The sequence below is a fragment of the Equus asinus genome, chromosome 25 (assembly GCF_041296235.1).
Source record: "Equus asinus isolate D_3611 breed Donkey chromosome 25, EquAss-T2T_v2, whole genome shotgun sequence".
Lineage (NCBI taxonomy): Eukaryota > Metazoa > Chordata > Mammalia > Perissodactyla > Equidae > Equus > Equus asinus.
Window position 1 is genome coordinate 34,331,152 of NC_091814.1, and position 19,595 is coordinate 34,350,746.

At 49.9% G+C, this 19,595-nt stretch overlaps 1 long non-coding RNA gene across 1 annotated transcript in view; it reads right to left on the reverse strand.

The window, feature by feature from the left end:
* The window catches only part of LOC123280872 (uncharacterized), a 54,113-nt gene that overhangs the window by 32,435 nt on the left and 2,083 nt on the right, over positions 1 to 19,595 (reverse strand). The window contains exon 2 of the long non-coding RNA XR_006520140.2: positions 10,305 to 12,459. This is a non-coding gene — a long non-coding RNA (uncharacterized lncRNA). The remainder of the gene's footprint in view (positions 1 to 10,304; positions 12,460 to 19,595) is intronic.

Below are 19,595 nucleotides of genomic sequence, written 5' to 3' on the forward strand. Positions count from 1 at the left end.
CACTCTGATCTCTTTCTTCATCTGCACACGGCGTTCTCCCTGAACGCATTTGTCTCCAAATTTCCCCTTTGTATAAGGACACCAGTCATATTAGATTAGAGCCCACCCTAATGATCTCTTTTTAACTTGATTACCTCAGTAAAGACCCTATGGCCAAGTAAGCTCCCATTCTGACGGAGTTAGGACTTCAACATTTAAATCTGGGGGGAACACAATTCAACCCACAACAGTTCCATGACCCTGTTTTATTTTATTTAGAGCCTTTATAACCATCTTAATTTATCTCATTTGTTTGTTTGTGCTCGTTGTCTGTGTCCCCCAACTACAACACAAGCTACATGAGGGCACATTTCTGCCCCAGCTGCAGTGCGTGGTCCTTCTCCTGCCCTGCAGAGGGGGACTAGCCCCTATTTCTACAGCATGAATCAGGATACTTCCCTCAGGTTGCCCCAGATGAGAGGAACAAGACGCCCTCGTTCACTGTCCACAAGCAAAGTATGAACTTGCTCCATGTTCATCCCTTAGTTCAACGTCCAGCCAAAGGTTTGCAGCATACGACCCTGGATCCCGAATCTCAGAGCCCCAGAAATGCCCTACATAGTCAGTGTTCAGTAAGGACTTGTTGAATGAATGAAGGCCACACACAGTTTGGACTGTGACCCAGGTTTCCTGCCCTCCAGCCCATGCAGCGTAGCCCAATGACTAAGGGCATGGGCTGTGGAGCTGGACTGCTTGGGTCTGCCACTTAAGCTGAGACCTGGGTACATTGCTTACCCACTCTTGGCCTCAGTTTCTCCCACTGTAAAATGGATACAGTTATAAAAGTACCTCCCTAGTAAGTGCTTATATGAAATGAGATCATATATGTTGAACAGAATGGCCAATAGGAAGTGCTTCAGGCTGACCCAGGCTTTATCTTCTAGGCGTGGTCTGAGATCTTGGAAAGTTGCTGGTGGACAAAGGAACCAGAGCCCAGGGAGATGTCTGGTCAACTGGGGACGCAGATGCTCCCGGCTTCTGCTCAGGCTCCCCCTTCAGAATTCCCATCTGCCCCCAAAGACAGCAATGTGGCACTGGGGAGATTTTGACCATAAAAGCCATAGTTGGTTACTGGGCTCGTGGGCCTTGGAGTTTTACTGGTACTTCTGGCTGATTGAGGAGGAGAAGAAAAAGGAGGATCTAACTCCTCAGACTCTTTCTGAGCCCCCAGTGTGAGGTGTGTGGCTTCCAGATGACTCAGCAGGGCCAGTTTCCTTGGAATCAGCCACTCTGGCTCAAAATTGCCCATGTTGCAACAGGCTCACTCAGCCACCCCCAGAAATGCTGACCCTCCTTTCAACTTGCTTCCTGATTTGATACTTATATATAGTCCTACTTATAGAGCTTTCTATGTCTGTATGCACTTAGAAACCAGCGAGGCTAAAAATACCCACTCCCCATACCTCATTTCTTTGTTTTCTGTAGGTTCCTTGTTCTAACTTTAAGCTCAAGAGACTGGAAATTGCTGTCAGAATGGAGTGACCTCTGGCCGTGGGTGGCAGGGGGCCCAGAGGACAGGCTCTGTTTCAGAGACAGGGGGATCCAGCCCCAGCCCCAGCTCTGAAGACAGTGTCTCGTGATGTTTTGGGATATCCTCCTCCTTGCCAGGCCTCAGTGTCCCTCAACTAAAGGAGGAATTGCACTTGGTGATCTGAGGTGCTTTCTTGCTCTTCCATTCATTGCCTAAGAGCAGTGGTGCTCATGGGAAAAGTTGACGCAGTCATACCAGAAGCATCGACTCCTGCTCATTCATTCATTTAACAAACATTTATTGAGCACTTACTATGTGTCAGATAAAAATCTCTACCCTTAGGGAATTTACGTTCCAGTTAGGAGAGACAAATAACAAACTAAATAAATAAATAAAAGATGGAGTATGTTTGATGGTAATAAGTGTTATGGAGAAAAAACAAAGAGGGAGGACAGAAAACGGAGGGAGGTGTAATTTTAATGCAGGAGGTTAGGGAAGACCTCACTGAAAGATGCCATTTGCATAAAGGCATAGAATGAAGCCGTACCCGGGAGGAGAGGGACGAGCAGGCAGACACTTAGGGGGAAGTGCCCCCAGCAGAAGAGATGCAGATGCCTAGGTCTCAAGGTGGGCAAGCGCCTTGTATGTCTAAGGCCACTGTGGCTGGAGTGGAGTGGGCAGGGAGGGAGTGCTAGGAGCTCAGATGGAGAGGTGACATGGGCCACTGCCCTGGGCAGGGTGGGGCACCATTGGAGGGCTTTGAGCTGAGGAGAGACCCCAGCTGACTTTTATCTTCCCAGGGTAGTCTGGCTGCTGAGTCAGTTCCTAACAGACTGCAGGGCACAAGGGTGGAAGCCGGGAGACTGTTAAGGAGACTATTGCAAACCAGGCAAGGGCTGGTGGTGTTGTGGAGCAGGGAGGGGGTGTGGGGGTGATGGAGAGAAGTAGTCAGAATCCCTATGTACATTGAAGCGTTTGCTGATGGACTGGGTGTGAGCACGAGAGAAACAGAAGCCAAGAGTGACCCCAAGGATTTTGGCTTGAGCAATGGTGGAATTGCCATGAACTCAAATGGAGAACGCTGTGAGAGGAGGAAAGATCAGGAACTCAGTTTTGGACCCATGAGGAGAGAGATGCCTATTAGACATCCCAGTGGAGGAGATGAGTGGGCAGCTAGATGCATGAATCTGGAGTTCAAGAGAGAGCCTGGGCTGGAGATCCATATTTGAGAGTTGTCAGCAGGTACGTATATATGGTACATAAAGCCACAGGCCTGGGTGAGGCCCCAAGGTGGTGCAGGAAGGTCCAAGGCAGACCAACATTTAGAGATCAGGAGGTGAGAAGGAACCAGCAAAGTGGACAGAGAAGAATCAGCCAGGGAGGCATGGCCAACCCCTCTCTGGGCTTCAGTTCTTCATCTGTAAAAGGGAGGGCTCTGCAGGGTCCCCTCCCACTCTGATACCTGTGCTTATAAGATGCAGAATGGAGCTACGCCCAGATGGCAGCAGAAAACCTTTCCCAGCTCTTCTCCAGGATGCATGTGGGACCCAGGCTCCCACTTGAGCTGTCCCCTGGTGGGGGGCATCTGCAGATGGCTGAAGCAGCTGTCACAGTGAGAGGTGGGGAGTGGGGGAGGCTGGCAGTCCTGTCCTAGCAAATCTTCTGCAGGCCCTGCCTGGGGAGGGGAGAGGGCCAGGCCGGGGTTCTCACCTGGGTGGGAGAGGTAGGAGCTGCTTTATTTGGATACCCTTTTCCCCTGTGGGCAAAGAGAGGCTTAACTTTTCCCGTGTGATAGAAGCCAAAAGGGGTATAAGTGCTTGGGATATTAGTCAGGCAGGATTCTGAGCATTTTTAACAAAAGAAGGAGAGTGGTCTCTAACTGACATTTCTATCCTCTTCCTGTTATCTCTTGGGAACTTGAAAAACATTTTTTTTGCTCGCTCAGAGGTAATGCCCGAGTCAGGGTTTTTTTCCAGGCTCTCTAACCTTGGGCAGATCAGAACTGGCCCTGGAACAGCTGGGGTGCCAGGTCTGCAGGATTCCAGGCCTCAGGGAGTGTGGGCTGGGCACTGCCAGTGCCTGACCCTACGTGCTCCCAGCCGGCCCAGGAATTGTCCTCGGTGAGCCCACACTTCAGCCCAGCCGGGAGCTCTTGTTTCACTGCTACTAATTAGTCACTTTCATGGGACACGTACTGTGTTAAGCATTTCATATATATGTTAACACGTTTTTATATATTGTGTGTATCTATATATGAACACATTTAATCCACAAGAATCCTACTGTAACTCATAATAATTGAATTCAAACAAAACACGATTGGTTCCAAGCTCCCCATCTTTTCTTTATCCCCACCATAATGAGACTCCAAGTTTTATGTGATTGAATTCTTAGGATCCTCCTGATGGTGTTCTGATCAGGTTTTGCAGTATTATTGTTTCTCTTTACAGAGGAGGAAACTGAGGCTGAGGGAGATTAATTGTTCTCCCAAAGTCACTCAGGAAGCTGGACGTTGGTACCCAGGTACCCCGCCTCCACAGCCGATGGGCTTCATCCCCTTGCCATAGGGCTCCCTTATGCCTTCGAGGTCACCTCATTCGACAGTTGGGGAAACTGTGGCCCAGAGAGGAGAAGCACCTTGCTGACAGAGTTGAGACCCAGGAGTCCTTTCATGGGCTGCCTACCACTCATTTAATAAATATGCTCTGAGTATATACCACGGGCATTACCTGTGGAGATGGTGGGAGGCCCTCCCCAGGGCAGAGCACCAGCCTGGTGCCTCTGATGTTCAGTGGCCCTGTGAAACTCACCATAGGCCAGGATGGACACTCACTATGCTAGTGTCCTGAGGCTGGTACCTGCCCTGAGAAGGCAAAGATGAACCAGTGGGAGTCCTGCCCTTGAGGTGTATACCAGTTCACCCTTCCTGAATCACGGCGCATCATCGTGCCTCCTGCCTCTGGGCTGGAGCCCTCCCTCTGCCTCTCCACCTGCTAGAACCCCAGGCACCTTTCAAGGTCTGCTTCCCTTGACCTCCTCTGGGAACCCTCCCTGCACAACTCAGTCCTGCTTCCTTTCCATTTTAGCACTTAGTCTGCAGGCCTTTCTCTGTTGCCAGGTACTTGGCTGTACAGTATTTATGTCTGTCTCCCTAGGCAGTGAGAAAGCTCCTCAAGGGCTGGGACCACAACTTGCCCTGCTCTGTGTGCCTCTCCTGAGCACACAGGCTGATGTGCTGGAATTTAACTTGCAGCCTTAATAATTATGTTACCACGTGTGAATTTTAAGAATTCAGAAGGGGTGGAGGTTACTTGATGAAAGAGCTGGTATCCTGCTATGCTTTGAAACACAGGGAGAGATTATAAATGTGAAAATAAGAGAGAAGGCATTTAGGAAGAGGAAAGAGCATGGAGACAAAATTCCAAGGAAGTGGAAACTAAGGGTCACGTCTGAGAGGCAGGAAGTCATTCTGTCTGGCTGGATCCATGAAGGGGAAAAGTAGAAACTAAGGTTAGATCCAGATTGTGGGAGGTCTGGACTGCCAGGGTGAGGACTGAAGTTCCCTGTGGGCAAGGGGAGGCCTGAGGATTTGGACAGGCGACCTCGCCAGATGGGGAGCCGTGGGAGCAGGGGGTCATTGTATGGTGCTTTGCAGTTTCCAAAGGGCTTGCTCCCTCAATTTTTGGCTCACACAGTTCTCACCATGCGTCTTTTGGATAACATTGTCATCATTTTATGGATAGAAAGACAGGCTTGAAGTCACTTGCTCAAACTCACAATGATGATAATGAGCAACACCGCTGGGCTTGACTCCAAGGCTGGGGGGAAGATGGAGTGGAATTGGCAATGGGGTGACTGGGGAGAGCGGTGATGGGACTGGGGGAGGGGGAACGGGGTGGGGGGTGTATTGAAGAGTTGAAGTGGGTAGAACTTAACACCAGATCTAAAGGGTGAGGGGGAAGGAGGAGGGACCAAGACAGCGCTGGCACCTTGAGCCTGAGCAGGGGAGGAGGGGGTCCTGGACTGCCCCGCGCTGCCTTTTCCAGCCACACCACACTCCCTGAAGCCAACCCAAGTCTCGACTCAGGGTACAGAAAGAAGCTGAGGTGAGCATACCAGAGACCAGGTCACAGAAATAAAGGAATCCTACAGGGTCTGTCAATACATATATATTTTTTTTTCATAAGGTGAAATGGCAAAAGAAAACTCTGGCCCTGGCTTTTGGACTCAGTCACAAGTGAGCTCCTGGTCCTACTGTTTCCACACACAGAGGCCCAGCTTGGAGCACAAAGGAACATCCCTTCCCTCCAGGGACCTTGTGGGGACATCACGAGGAAGTGTGTTTTTATGGTAGAAGTGACTCTTGAGTTCTCTAAGCCTGTTTCCGTTTCCTCCTGGGCTCACAGCTGCCTTCATTTCCAGCCCGCGTCCCTCCCCATGTCCACCGAGTTCTGGTCCATGGAATGTGGGAGAGGGAGGCAGCCACTCCCAGGCCTGGCCCACAAATAACTTCCACGTGATTCTTTCTTCGCCCTTTTCCCTCAACTGCCAGTAGGATGTCATTGCCCAAGTGACCTGGAAGCTCTGGATGACGAGGGGAACATCTCCTTAGCCTGGGTTCCTGAATGACAGGGTCCCCTCCAAACCAGGAACTCCTGCACTAGACAGTGAGCTAAATAAAATTTTATTATGGTAAGACACTAAAATTTGGGGGTCTGATCATTATCTTACCTGATAGAGCATGGAGAAGCTTTTTGAGAACTCATAAGATGTTGTAGGACTGTATGATATTTTATCCTGTTCCTATTTTAAAATCTCAGATTTCCCAGTCTGAGAGGGACCATTTGGAAGGGCCAGCGAGGCCAGTAGATGCCTGTATGGGTTGTGCCAGGACCAAGGAGAGTTCCCCACACACCAGGGCCCAGCGCTCCCTTGAAGTGACAGCCCCTGTCCGTGTGAAATCAGCCACCTCTCTTAGCATGTCTGAGCCGCTGAGCTGCTGAGCCTAGGGACCCCTCAGAATAAGCCCCTCCATCATTGTGCAGATGAGGGCACGGAGAGAAAGAAACCTGCCCGAGGTCACATGCCCCTCCGCTGGTGCTGTGTGCACACTGGTGAAACTCATCGTTATGGTGGACGAATTACTGTTACGGTGACGGTTCCCAATCAATATACTCCCCTGTTTGCAAATCCTTGTGGAGCCCCTGCCCGCATTGGCTCTGGGCTTGACCAGGCGATCTGCTTTGCCAACAGGACATGAGCAAATGTGATGCAGGCAGAGGCTTGAAGAGCACTTGTGCACTGGGGCTTGCTCTCTCTTGCTGCTGGGCTCCCCTCTGTTCTCAGGAAGTCTGGGCTAGTCTACTGGAAGATGAGACTATGGAAGCAAAGACGAGTCTTTGTGCTGAATTCTCCTGGACCAGTGGTTCTCAACCAGAGGTCAATTTTGCCCTCCAGGGAACATTTATCAATGTCTGGAGATATTTTTAGTTGTCCTAATTGTGGGGCCAGGGGAGGGTTCTACTCGAATCTAGTGGGAAGAAGCCAAGGATGCTGCTAAACATCTTACAAGGCACAGGACAGCTCACCACAACAAAGAATTATCTGGTCCCAAATGTCAACAGTGCTGAGGTTTGGAAAGCCTTCTCTCAACCAACCAGCCCCCAGCTAATCTCCCAACTAGCCACAGCTCCATGAATCACCCCCGGTGAGGCCAACAGAAAAACAGCCCTGCCAATCCCAGCCTAGATTGCTGACCCACAGAATTGTGAGCGATAAGATAGTGGTTGTTTTAAGCCATTAAATTTTGGGGCAGATTTTTATGTAGCAAAGGCTGATATAGGACACCCGGCTAATGTAGTCCATGGCTGTGTATTTGCACTTATTCTCTATGTAACAGGGAATGCAGAGGTGGCTGAATTCTTGTGCATGGACGCTCCATCCTGTGGATATTTACCCAGCTTGGTGCTGTTTATTACACACACATACACCCTACACACACCTTTCTTATGGGCCAGTTGCTGTTCTAAGTATTCTATCAGTATTAAATCACTTAATCCTTACAACAACCCCATGAAGTATTGCCCGCATTTTACAAAAAAGAAGCTGAGGCTCAGAGTGATTAACTTGTCCAGCATCACTTGCTTACTAAGCGGGGCCAGAATTTGGACATTTGGCCCTGAGTCCATGCCCTTGACCACTTCTCCACGCTGGCTCCTGTCAGTTACTCGGCTTCCTCGCTTCTGTGCTCAGTCCTCTCATGGCCCAGCTGCCCCCTCCCTGCCATGACTGCTGCCCACTGGGATGGTTGGCCATTGCTGCTCTCAGGTGGCCACAGGTGTGCCTCTCTTGTGACACACTGTGCCCTGAAACAGGACCCTCCAGGAGGGCGAGTGTGATCCACGGATCCTGAGGTCTGAATCCATCCCCAAAGCCCAGCTCCAATACTTATTCGCTGTGGAATCTTGAGCACGTCCCTTAACTTCTCTGAGCCTCGGTTTCCTTCCTGGCAAAATGGAGCTAACTCATCAGCATACAACCAAGAGCAAAGCGCAGGACACAGGTCTAGACGCTGGTGATACGAGATAAACTAGGTTCTTGAGGTCTCTCCCTCTGGGAACTCACCGTGGATGGGGAAGGGAAACACTGCACAAACACAGTGAGAAGGGGGATCCCCGTGGACCTCACCCGGTGTTTGTAAGGATTAAGTAGACAATGACAGTGAGAGCCCTTAGCACGTGTCTGGTGGAGCAGGTGCTCAGTAGATACTGTGGAGGCTAACTGCCAGTCTCAGTGGTGGATTTCTAAGTCCATGGCTGCCACCTTGCTCTCTCTGGGGGCCTCAGGCAGTGGAGTAAGAGGAGAGGAGCCAGTAAGGTAACGGTGACTTTGAAGACCCCTGGGAAATAAATAGCTTTCCTTCTGGAAAAGAGTGATAACCCCTAGAGCTGCAGCATTTCTCCCTGGGTACACTTGCACTCCTGCCATTGTCCTGTAGAGGTTACCAGCCCAGTCCCTAGGGCTGGATGCTTGGGTTCAGTTTCCTTGGGCACCTTGGGCAAGTGCTTAACTTCTCTGGGTCAAAGTTTCTCATCTGTCAAATGGGGATCCTTACTGACCCTCTCCCATGAGGCCATCGTGAAGATTAAGTGAGTTCAAGCATAGAGCAGCACACGGCATGCATTCAATGCTATGGAAGCTTCAGCTGTTTTTTTTTATCCTTCTGCCCTGGCTCCTCCCTCTGCACCCTTCCCAAAGGGGGTTCTCTGAATCCTAGGAGTTCTGGCTGGCAGGGAACTGAGAGATTCCCTGCTGCTACCAAAGGTCTCAGGCTGAAGGTCATTCGTAACTTTTAGGGGCCATGGAACTTTCCCCCTACCGTATTCACTCTCCTTTAATGGGTTCCTCACTATGTTCTTCAATATTGCTATTATTAATTGAAAGTACCAAGGGAATGTGTGATCATTGTACAAAACGGAAACGTACAGATGATCAAGCAGTTGAAATCCCTTTAATCCCACCATTCAGAGAGAACCGTGGTTAATAGTTGAGGGTGTCTCTTCAGACTTTTCCTCATTCAATCTATTTGTTTAAATAAATACATGTGTATACTTAGGTCAGAGGGCCAGCCTGCTGAGTCTCAGGCCCTCCTTGGAGGTCCCCTTAGTTGGGTGGGTACCAGCCCACTGTTGGTGGCTCTGAGCCCAGGGCCCTGCAGGTCGGCGGCACGACCTTTCTGCCTGACGCCAGTGTGCTCCCCGCCCCCCGCTGAGCCTGTAGCTGCCTTCTCCCAGCTCTGCACGGAATGCCCCACCTTGGAGCTGCTTTCGGTCTCTTCCATGGAGGCAACATTGTGTGGGATGACTGTGCCAGAAGGAAAACCGTAAGCAGGCCCCTGGGAATGAATCGTGCCTTTATGTGAGGAGCCGCCCTCTGCTGCACTCCCAACTCCCGGTAACCCTCTGAAAGCCGACCATGGCCATGACATTGCTAATAACCAAGACACCGAGGGGACAGGGCGGGAGCCTGCAGAAGGGCTGCAGTTTAATGACAGCTGGAGAACTTACTGGCAAATGCAAGAGTGATGTTTATCCAGGCTTTCTCGACTCCCCCCAAACCTGGGGCAGCCAGCAGAGGAGTCTATTCTCACTCTCTACCATGGGATTTCTCCGAAATCTTAAAAATCACCATGGCTATAATTTATTGAGCATACGTTCTGTGCCAAGCCCTTTACAGAAATTATGTTTAATCCTCACCTCAATTCTACAAGGTAGATAAGGAAACTGAGGCTCAGGAGGGCCAGTGGCTTGACCCAGACCGTGCCACCTTGTAAGGACCCAGACCCTTGCCACCAGTAAGAGGAGAGACAGATTTGAACCCAGGTAATAGGACTCTAAAGCCCATGGTTTTTATTCACACAAAAATTAATGTTTATTTTATTAAAGTGACCTATGCCCATAGCTAAAAATCAAATAGAGCTAGAAGACATAGGGAAAACCAGCAGCCCACAGCCCCAACTCTCTCACCATACACCGCTGTCCTCCTCCCCAGAAGCAGGTTGCACTGCCAACTCGGAAATGGAATTTTTCTGCTCTTTACTCTAGATTTAATTTTTTATACATTTTATAATAAATGCTATTTCCTATAAATGTCATTTCTGATACCTTTTTTTTTCTGGAATAAATAATCTCCTCACCCTCTTTCCCATTTCTTTGTTTCTTCTATTTATTGCAATTTCCCCCAATTCCTTTAATGGATCCATCAAAAGCCTAGCAATAGTTTTCCCACGACTCACCCCTGCCATGTCGTCTGTCAGTCCTCGCCCTCTCTCCTCGTCCCCGAGCCTTCCGTTCCCCGACCCCATCCTGCTGCTTCAGGCTGGGCTGGCTCCTGGCTCCTCGGCCCCACAGTCTTCCCTGGGCCTTTGCCTTTGCGGGAGCGCTGTTCCTGGCTACCATGGTTTCCTCTTTCATGATGAGCGCAGTTTTCGAGTCCTGTATGTCTAAAATGTTTTTATTTTCCCTCCACATTTGATTGATCATTTGGCTGAGCATAAAATTCTGGGTTAAAAATCATTTTCCTTCAGAATTCTGAAGGCATTTCTCCGTTACGTTCTATTCAGTGTTTCTGGAGAGAAGTCGATGCTTGTGATTCCCACTCTTTCGTCGATGAGCTGTGTTTCTCTTCCTGGGCTTTCATCCTCTGTGTTCTTGAATTTGATACTGATGTGATCTGGGGTGAATCATTTTTCGCTCACTGTACTCGGCACCTCCTATTGAAATTTTTTTTATCCATTTTTTGCTTTAGTTATCATATAGTTTTAGTTTATTTTTTATTGCAGTAACATTGGATTATAACATTGTATAACTTTCACGCGTACATTGTAATATATTTCAAATTCTGTGTAGATTACATCATGTTCACCACCCAAAGACTAATCATAATCCATCACCACACATATGTGCCTAATCACCCCTTTCGTCCTCCTCCCTCCCCCTAGTTATCATATTTTAAATTTCCAAGAACTCTTTCTTCTCTGATTGTTCCTTTTTCATGGAATTCTATTTTTACGTCATATTGTCTTGAAGTTACTCATTTATAAGTTGTTCTTGTTTTTGTTTTAATTTTGAGGTTTTTCTGCTGTATCATGTCTGTTTCCTCTGAGTTTCTTTTTTCTGTTTGTTTTGACCTTTCTCTTTCATTTCAAATGTCTGGCGATCCTTCGTATTTAAGAGAAAGACAGGCTTACAGGCTAGTAGACTTCACAATAGGGTGGCCAGATGGCTGGAAGGCTGTTTTTACTGGGAATCCTTAAATAACATTTTATGGGGATCTTTTCCTAGAAGCAGAGGATGTGGGTGAGGAAGAATCTCAGTGTATCCAGAGAAGAATCTTCCGTTGCCTGCCTGGATGGAAGTGACACCGAGCTGCTCATCTTCTCACAGCAGGCAGGCAATCTGAGGGTCCATAATTTATCTATAGTTTTTAATTAACCTTCTACTTTTCAAACTTCTACTTCACTGTCACCCTCTAATGCAACTAGTATCCTGGAGTCCTGAGCCTCTCTTTAGCTTCTCCAGATAATAACTCTGGTCTCTCCCATGGAAAAAGAGAGGAGGGGTGGCCTCCTGTTTCTTAGCCCCAGGCCTCACTCTTCCCTTCTGTGGTCCCTGGTACCTTGAAGCACCCAACCCTTGGATATTCTGCGGAACTCCTTGGTCCCCTTCTCATCATTTCCCTCTCTTATATGCATGTGGACTGTGCCTTCCTCAGCTCTACTCGGTCAGATACTGCTGCTCTTCTATGCACCTGCCCATCCATAAAAATGTTTGGAAGTGTTCTCTCTTCTTCTCTTCATTCTTTTGGCTTAATGCCTTTCTAGTTCCTATTAGTGGTTATTTGTGGAAAGGGGTGAGTGTGGGATTTGGGAGCCGGTATCTGTTATCCATTGTTGCATAACAAATCACCCCAAAACTTAGTGGCTTAAAACAACAATAATTTACTATTATTTCTGATGCTGTGGGTAGATTGGGTGGTTCCTCTGCTGGTTTCACCTGGGCTCACTCATGCAGCTGCATTCAGTTAGCAGTTGGCTTTGCTGGAAAATACAAATTGGCCTTGTTCATATGCCTGGTGGCTGGGGCTGGCTGTCAGCTGGTATCTTGGTTCTCGTCCATTGGGCCCCTCATCTTCCAATAAGCTAGACTAGCTTCCCAAAGGGGTGGTCTTAGGGCAATGTTCCAAAAGGTTAAAGGCAAAAGCCGCAAGGTCTCCTATGGCCTAGTTTTAGAAGTCACACAGCATCACTTCCACTGAATTCTATGGGTCAAAGCAAATCGGCTCAGATTTAAGAGGTTTTCTCTTGACAGGAGGAGCGGCAAAGTCATGTTGTAAAGGGGCATGTGTATAGAGATAGGAGAAATTGTTGCAGCCATCTTTGTAAAGAAAACCTACAGCGGAGGGGGAAGAAATAAATGCAGGAGATCAGTCCACCATGTTTAAATGGAAGACTTCCCATGCTCTTCATATTACCTCACACCACCTGGGTCTGTGTCCTGGACATTAATACAAGATCTTTTTAGAATTTTGCTGATCAAACCCCCAAGGTCCTAGGTAGTTGTAAGTATATATATCGTAAACCCCACACTGGGAGGAAGAGGAGGAGAGCAGAATAATTCGTATCATAGGGTTTAAATTGGAGAAACTTGGGATCAAATGCCAGTTCCACTACTTATTAGATGTTACTTTAGGTATGTTATCTAGTCTCTCTGAGCCTCAATTTCCTTCTCTATAAAATGTGGTTTTGCGTGTAGTAAATGAATTAACACACGTAAAACCCATACTTAGCACAATGTTTGACACAGAGAGGTGTTCGGTAGCACCAGTAAGTGATTTTTCTGGGAAAATATTACATCTCTAATAATTTAACCATTGGAGATGGAATTTGAGGAAGAGTCTAATTTAAGTCCAGGCTCTTTACATAAATAGCTTATAGAGCTGTTGCGAGGATCCAGTGAACTCAGACAGATAAAGCTCTAGAAGAGTGCCTGGCACATCATACATGCTCCATAAATGTTTTATGCACAACCCTGCTTTCTTAGGTGGAGGCGCCAAGCATAGATAGGCTCTGACAGGGCCATTGTGATGAACACCACTGCTTGTCAGGTATGGGGGGGACTTGCTCCATTCAGCGGGGACCAGGCAGCAGCATTACAGTCACTGTGTCTACTTTCTAGAATTCTCTTAACCCCTCTCTTGCTCTTGGAGAGTCAGCTCCCAGGTGCGCCTATGTCTACAGCTGTGGTTCTTAACCTGGGTTCCATGGGTGAGCCTCAGGGCGCTAAGAAGCCCCTGATAGTGCACGGGACATTCTGGATGTGTGCATTTTTCTGGGGCTAGAGTTCACAGTTTTTGTTAGATCCTCAGAGAAGTCACTAACTCCCCAAAATTTTGACCGTCTCAGCTCCAGAGACTCTTCCATCCTTCCAATGTGTATGCTTCTAATGTGGTTTGGGTTGAGAAATAAAATTGTTTATCATGTTAAAAATATGATTAAAGTAGGAGTCAACGGGACCTGAGAAAGAGTCAGATGGGCTTTCCTGTTGGGGAGGGGTGCGCTTCACAGCGGGTGACACCATGGACTCCCTTTTTGCTGCCCAGAGGCCTGCTTTTGCATCCTGGGGGGCCTTAGCTGTTTGCAAGATGTGGATGACTGGATAGGTGACCCCCAGGGAACCAGTTTCCCTAGGCCATGCCGTGGGCCTTTTCAGTGTCTGTCAGGCAGTCTGCGTGTCCTGAGCCCTGTGCGTATGCTCCATCCTAACCTCTGGTTGGGTTACATCAAAGAAATCCCTCACACTGCACTCAGGGGCAGCCAGGGAAGGTCGGCGTTGTCTGGCTACTTGCAGTGACATTTGTCTAAGGAGATCATCTGCTATTCCTTGACACGTGTTTTCTCGTACTGGTTCTTCTAATACAGTCACATTTATGACCAAAAGATTCAACTTTTAAGGCTGGAGCTTTCTCATGAATATGCTGTTGTATAATTTTTAAGGGAAAAAAACAATCCCAGCAGAGCTGCAACAGCTAAGTCTTTCTCTCAAGTTTAATTCTTTATCATCCTCCTCTTTTGTGACTCAAAGGAAGAGAGAATAGGGCTCACGCAAACTCTGTGAAACATTTCTTGGCTGACCCAGTCCTGGGGAGGCGTGTGGAAATCCCTTGGAGAGAAGTTGGGGAGTGACCTGGAGCCTGACTCAAAAGCATCCTGGGAGATTCAGTGGCAAGCAGAAAGAGAGTTCCGGAACCTGTCATGGCCATTTGAGATCTAAGCAAACCCACTACAGAGCACCACCCTTCACCAACTGGAGGCTGCCTCCCTTCCCCGCTTCCCTCATCCCCCGTTATCACTGATCAGCCCAAGCCTCTAGGGGGATCTGGAGAGGTGGCCAGGCCCAGGGCAGCTGGGCGCCAGCGTTCCCAAGTTAGCCTGTCTCTGCAGAAGACCCCTTCGCCTGTGCCTCTCACCCCAGGGATTCAGTGACTCACTCTGAATAAGGCATCATAAATTTCTTCCTAATAACACACTTGTCACTGAACCATTCCAGCAATTTGGCATGGCCAGCTGTTTGGCTCAGGGCAGCAGGGCCAAGAGTTAATCCTCTATTTACAAAGTGCTTCCCATCGAGGGCTGGCAAGGGGCAAGGACCACCAAGTCAATGTCGCACATTCTGTAAGGAGCTGGAATGACTATGGCCCCCTTACGGATGAGGAATGTAGTGACGCAGCCCCTCTGGCCCAGCTGGGACAGACCCCTGCGCCTCCACCCCAGCAGGCAGCACTGCGAGGGCCTTGGCGGTAGGCAGCTGGGGTTTGAGTCCAGGCTCTGCCACTGCCAAGTTGCGCCACCTTAGGCAGTTTCCTTAATCTCTTGAGCATCTCCTTTCCTTATCTGTGACATGGGGATCACACGAACTCACGAGGCCTTTGTCAAGATTCAGTGAGGTACATTAGGCAAAGAGCTTTCGACACAGGGCCAGCGCGCAGCGAGGGCTCCTAAGTGCGGCTGTTTGTATAACTAACTCGGGACAAGTATTACTGTGTCGCTGACTCCTTCCAAGGCAGGCCGGGAGCCCACAGGGTTCTCCCTCTGTCCCCTGCTCTGAACTTGCACTGAACTTTGACTCATGACTCACAACCATCTCCACTTGGCTTCCTGTCGCCCTGTTCTTTGACATCCCATCCTCTCATTCTTTCTTTTGAATAAAGAAAGGTGGCCAGTCCTACATTATGTTACTTAATGCCCTCAACTAGCATTTGAGGGAGGGATAATAGTTGACGGGGTAGGAATGAGGCTGGCTGAGTTGGGGTGACTTCCCAAAGGCTACGACTAGAGGTGTGACAGGCCAGGATTTGAGCCTGAGTCTGACTCCCAGTTTTCTCCAACACAGCAGCTGCCAGGGGCAGCCCACGATCAAGGACCAGCTGCCACCAGGGAAGTTCCGGATGTGGCCGAGTATTTCAGTCACTGCATTCTTCCCAGGCAGTTCACTCTCGGGACAGTTGCCAAGGAGGTGTGAAGGAGAAGGCAGAAAGAAGACTTCCTTTGGGGGGTGCAGTGGGACAACTGAGCTGCTGTTGACTGAGCCCTTGCTGTGTGCTCTCCGTGCTAACGTCCCACAGCTCCTTGAATCCAGGTACACTCCTGTGAGCCTGGACTAGTGCAGTCTCCACTCACAGAGAAAAATGAGGCACAGAGAGGTCGGGTCACTCGCCCCAGCCTGCACCTGGGTGTCTAACTGTGTCGTTAATCTCTCCCCTTACTGCCTCCCATCAGTGTGGCATAACGCTCGGCCAGAGCAGTCAGTTTTGGAAATCACATCCAGGCTAAATGACCTCAACCCACCACCATGGGCAGAACTGGCCGACCCTGTGTTCCTTCAGGAGCCTCCCAGGCCTCTCACTAAGCATCCTTGGGCACCTCTGAGTTCCTGTGGGTGCAGTGGGGAGGCGGTCAGCGAGGGGCATCTCCTGCTATTTCCATGCATCAGGGAGGTGCAGAGGGTGGTGGGGGAGAGGCGGCATCAGCCCAGGCAGCAGGATTCCCCTGGGTGCGTCTGCAGTGGAGCTAGCCTTCATTAGAGAGCAAGGCAGGTCCTGGAGCCCACAGGGTCCTCTTTCTCTCCCCTGCACCAAACTTGCCCCCACCCCAACCTCACAAGGAGGGGGCAATCTGCCTGAGAGCAGGCGCTCTGCCTCATTCTCCTCTGTGTCTCCATCACCCAGAAGAGCGCCTGGCCCTCAACAGACATTTGTTGACAGACTGACAGATGATGGACTGAGTGACAAAAACCAGCCAGCCCCAATGACAAACAGAAGCCAACGTGGCAGGAACTTGCTGGGCTGTTGAAAGTGAGGGGGTCCAGACCACTCCCCAGGTAGCTGCTGTGCCGTGGACTGAGGCGGGGCAGCACAGGCAGGCTGGAGACAAGGAAGGTGTAAAGGACTCAGGAAGCACAGGTTCAAACCGGTGGGGGGCCGCTGCCAATCAGAGAAGCCAACAGGCTGGCTGGGGATGCTAGTCGGGTAGCCCAGGGCTGCCGGGCCGCGTCCTGGGCCTGTGTCATACGATGTCGGGGCTGCTAAAGGATTTCTGCCCCCAGCATTGCCTCCTCTGCCATCACTGATGCTGAGAGTCCACACGAGAAGGGGCCATGGGGTAGAGGAAATTGTCTGGACTGGGAGCTACACAATCTAGGTTGGAAGGAGACCGTCTTTGCCGTGTTTTCCCTCCATCTGTGGGTTGTTTCCTCACGCTTCACTGTCTGTAAAATGGAGAGGACGTCTCCCTCATGCACTGCTGTGGATGAAAGAACCTAGAACTTGTGTGGGCCCTGTGCGCCCACGCCGGTCCATCACAGCTGAAGATGCTAACGCTGACCGGATACCGCATCCCTCGGACGACGTCTCCTTGAGTGCGGACTTTCCGCACCCCAGCTCAGAGCACCTGGTTCCCTGGGCTTCTCCTTCCAAATTCCACGTCTCCTCCCCTCCCTCGCTCTCAGCGCCAGAAGCCCGGCTTCCCTGTGGGGCAGTCCCTGACTGGGAAAAGGAAATAATTAGCATAATCACCAATTCAATCCTCTCCACTCACTTCTCTGTGAAAATAATTTCCCAGTGCCCAGAGGCAGGCCTCCGGGCCAGGGGGATGGTGAGGCTCAGGGAATTGTGGAATCTCCAGCTAATTAAGTGGAAGCTCTGAGTTCCTGCTGCTCTGAACACATCACATTAGACACAAAAGCGACCTCTGGAAAATGTGGGAAGGTGCGGGAGGGATGGGAATGACAGAGATGATTAGAGGGCTCGAAAATGAGATGCATGTGAGATGAAAGGTTCAGGCAAGTGAAGTATTTAGCCCAAAGGAGAAAGGAATGAGCGAGCGGCAGGCAACTCAATCATGCCTTGCTGTGTTGTAAAGAGAAGACACCCCCTTGGGTTTTCCCTCCTGTAAGCCTGCATTCCCTTGTCCTCCTCCCTCTATCTCACCCATCTTTGTGTTCTATTCATTTACTTGTCAATTCGTTTTGATTATTATTGAGCACCTACGCTGTGCCAGACACTTTGCAAAGTTCTGGAGATGAAAAGACAGTCTCTGCCTTGCAGGTCAAGTGGAAGAAATGGGCCCATAATGCAAACTACATATACCATAGGACTGTCCCCTATCAAGGTAGGAAGGACCCAGGCTTCAGGGGCTTCGGGAGCTCAGTGGCAAAGTGGGCCGCTCAGCCCTGTCTGGGCTTAGGGGAGGTTTCCGGCAGGAGGTGGTGCCCAAGTGGGAATGAATCAGTGAGCCAGCTGAGAACAGGTGGGAGCAGCATTCCAGACAGGGCAAGCTGTCCAAGCAAAGGCCCAGAATATAAAGTGCAGAGCGAATACAGGCAACTATAAACTGCTGGGCTTTACTGGAGCAAAAAGTAGAGACTGATGCGGTGTCAAGTATGGACAGCGGGCCAGGCAGGGCCCACGTCCAAGGCCCTGGAGCCTGTGGTAGGGAACATGGTAGGGAACAAGGGTTTTATCTGGAAGCAGCACTTCCCAGAATAACACAGATTACACGCAGTGTTAATAGATGTCCCCCTCAAATAAAAGGTGTTTCTTGGTCAAATGAGTTGAGCGACATTGGTTCTCAGCTGAAGGGCAATTTGCAAAAGGGGACATTGGCAATGTCTGGAGATATTTTTGGTTGTCCTAGTTCGGGGGTGGGGTGCTATTGGCACCTAGCAGGTCGAGGCCTGGGATGCGGGTCATCCTCCTACAACGCATAGGACAGGCCCCTACAAAAACCTCTGCATAGGCCCCAGCGGACCATTCATCTCTCTGTACTGTCATGGTCTGTTTGCCATGACATGGTCCCTCCACTGCACTGGGCAGGTCTGAATGGCTGGGTTCGGGTGGTCAGCATTTGGGGGAGGGATGAGGAAAAAATATGAGAGAAGAGGACTCTTGGCAGGGTGGGGTGGAGGGTGTTGCATCGGATGGAATCTGGCTCATGGGGGATACTCCTGCCAGCAGGATTGCTGGGTGATTCTAGGGGATCTTTCCATCCTAGCAGTCCCTACCAGCTGTGGCTGGGAGACGGAATCAGACCCGGCCCTCAGGAGCGGGCCAGATCAGAGTCAGGGATCTACTCTGTGCTAGGCACTGTGTGGGCACTGGGAAGAGCATCCGTTATGGCCAGGTTCTTCTGCCCTGTTTTATTTCTCTCCATAGCATCTGTCAACATGTCTATTTTTCAGTTTACTCACTTGTCTCTTCTCCTCACACCTCTTCCTGCCCCGGAATGTCAGCCTCATAAAGCTGGACTTTTAATCGGTATTTTTACTGCTTTATTCCTAGGGCCTAGAGCAGTGCCTGGCACATAGTGTGTGCTCAATTAAAACGTGTTGAAGGGGGCCAGCCCGGTGGCGCACCAGTTAAATTTGCACCTTCCACTTCGGCGGCCCAGGGTTCGCTGGTTTGGATCCCGGGTGCGGACATGGTACCGCTTGGCAAGCCATGCTGTGGTAGGCATCCCACATATGAAGTAGAGGAAGATGGACACGGATGTGAGCTCAGGGCCAGGCTTCCTCAGCAAAAAGAGGAGGATTGGCAGCAGATGTTAGCTCAGGGCTAATCTTCCTCAAAAAAAAAAAAAAAAGTGTTGAAGCAATGAATGTCTGAATGTCACCCTCACTATGCAGCTCAGAGTGCCTGGGTGCTGGGGCCAAAGTCCACCACACGTGGTCCCTCCTCCTCTGCATCAGCAGGAACCCAGAAGTCTCAGGAAGTCCCCCTTCTAAACTATGCAGCAGTTTTTCACTGTCTAGAATGATCATTACAAAGTGACTTTAAGGGGAAGACGTAGGAACTTCACATACACACCCCGGATCTTCCCTGAAAAATCTGGGATGATGGACTAACCAGTGGCTGACGGAGGAGGGAACAGACCAGGATGATGCAAAAGGCCAAGCAAGCTGGAAGCCAAATGAAATTGTAGCCAGTTGACAGAACAATGGCATGAACAAAGGCCTCGCTGCCTCCTGGAACC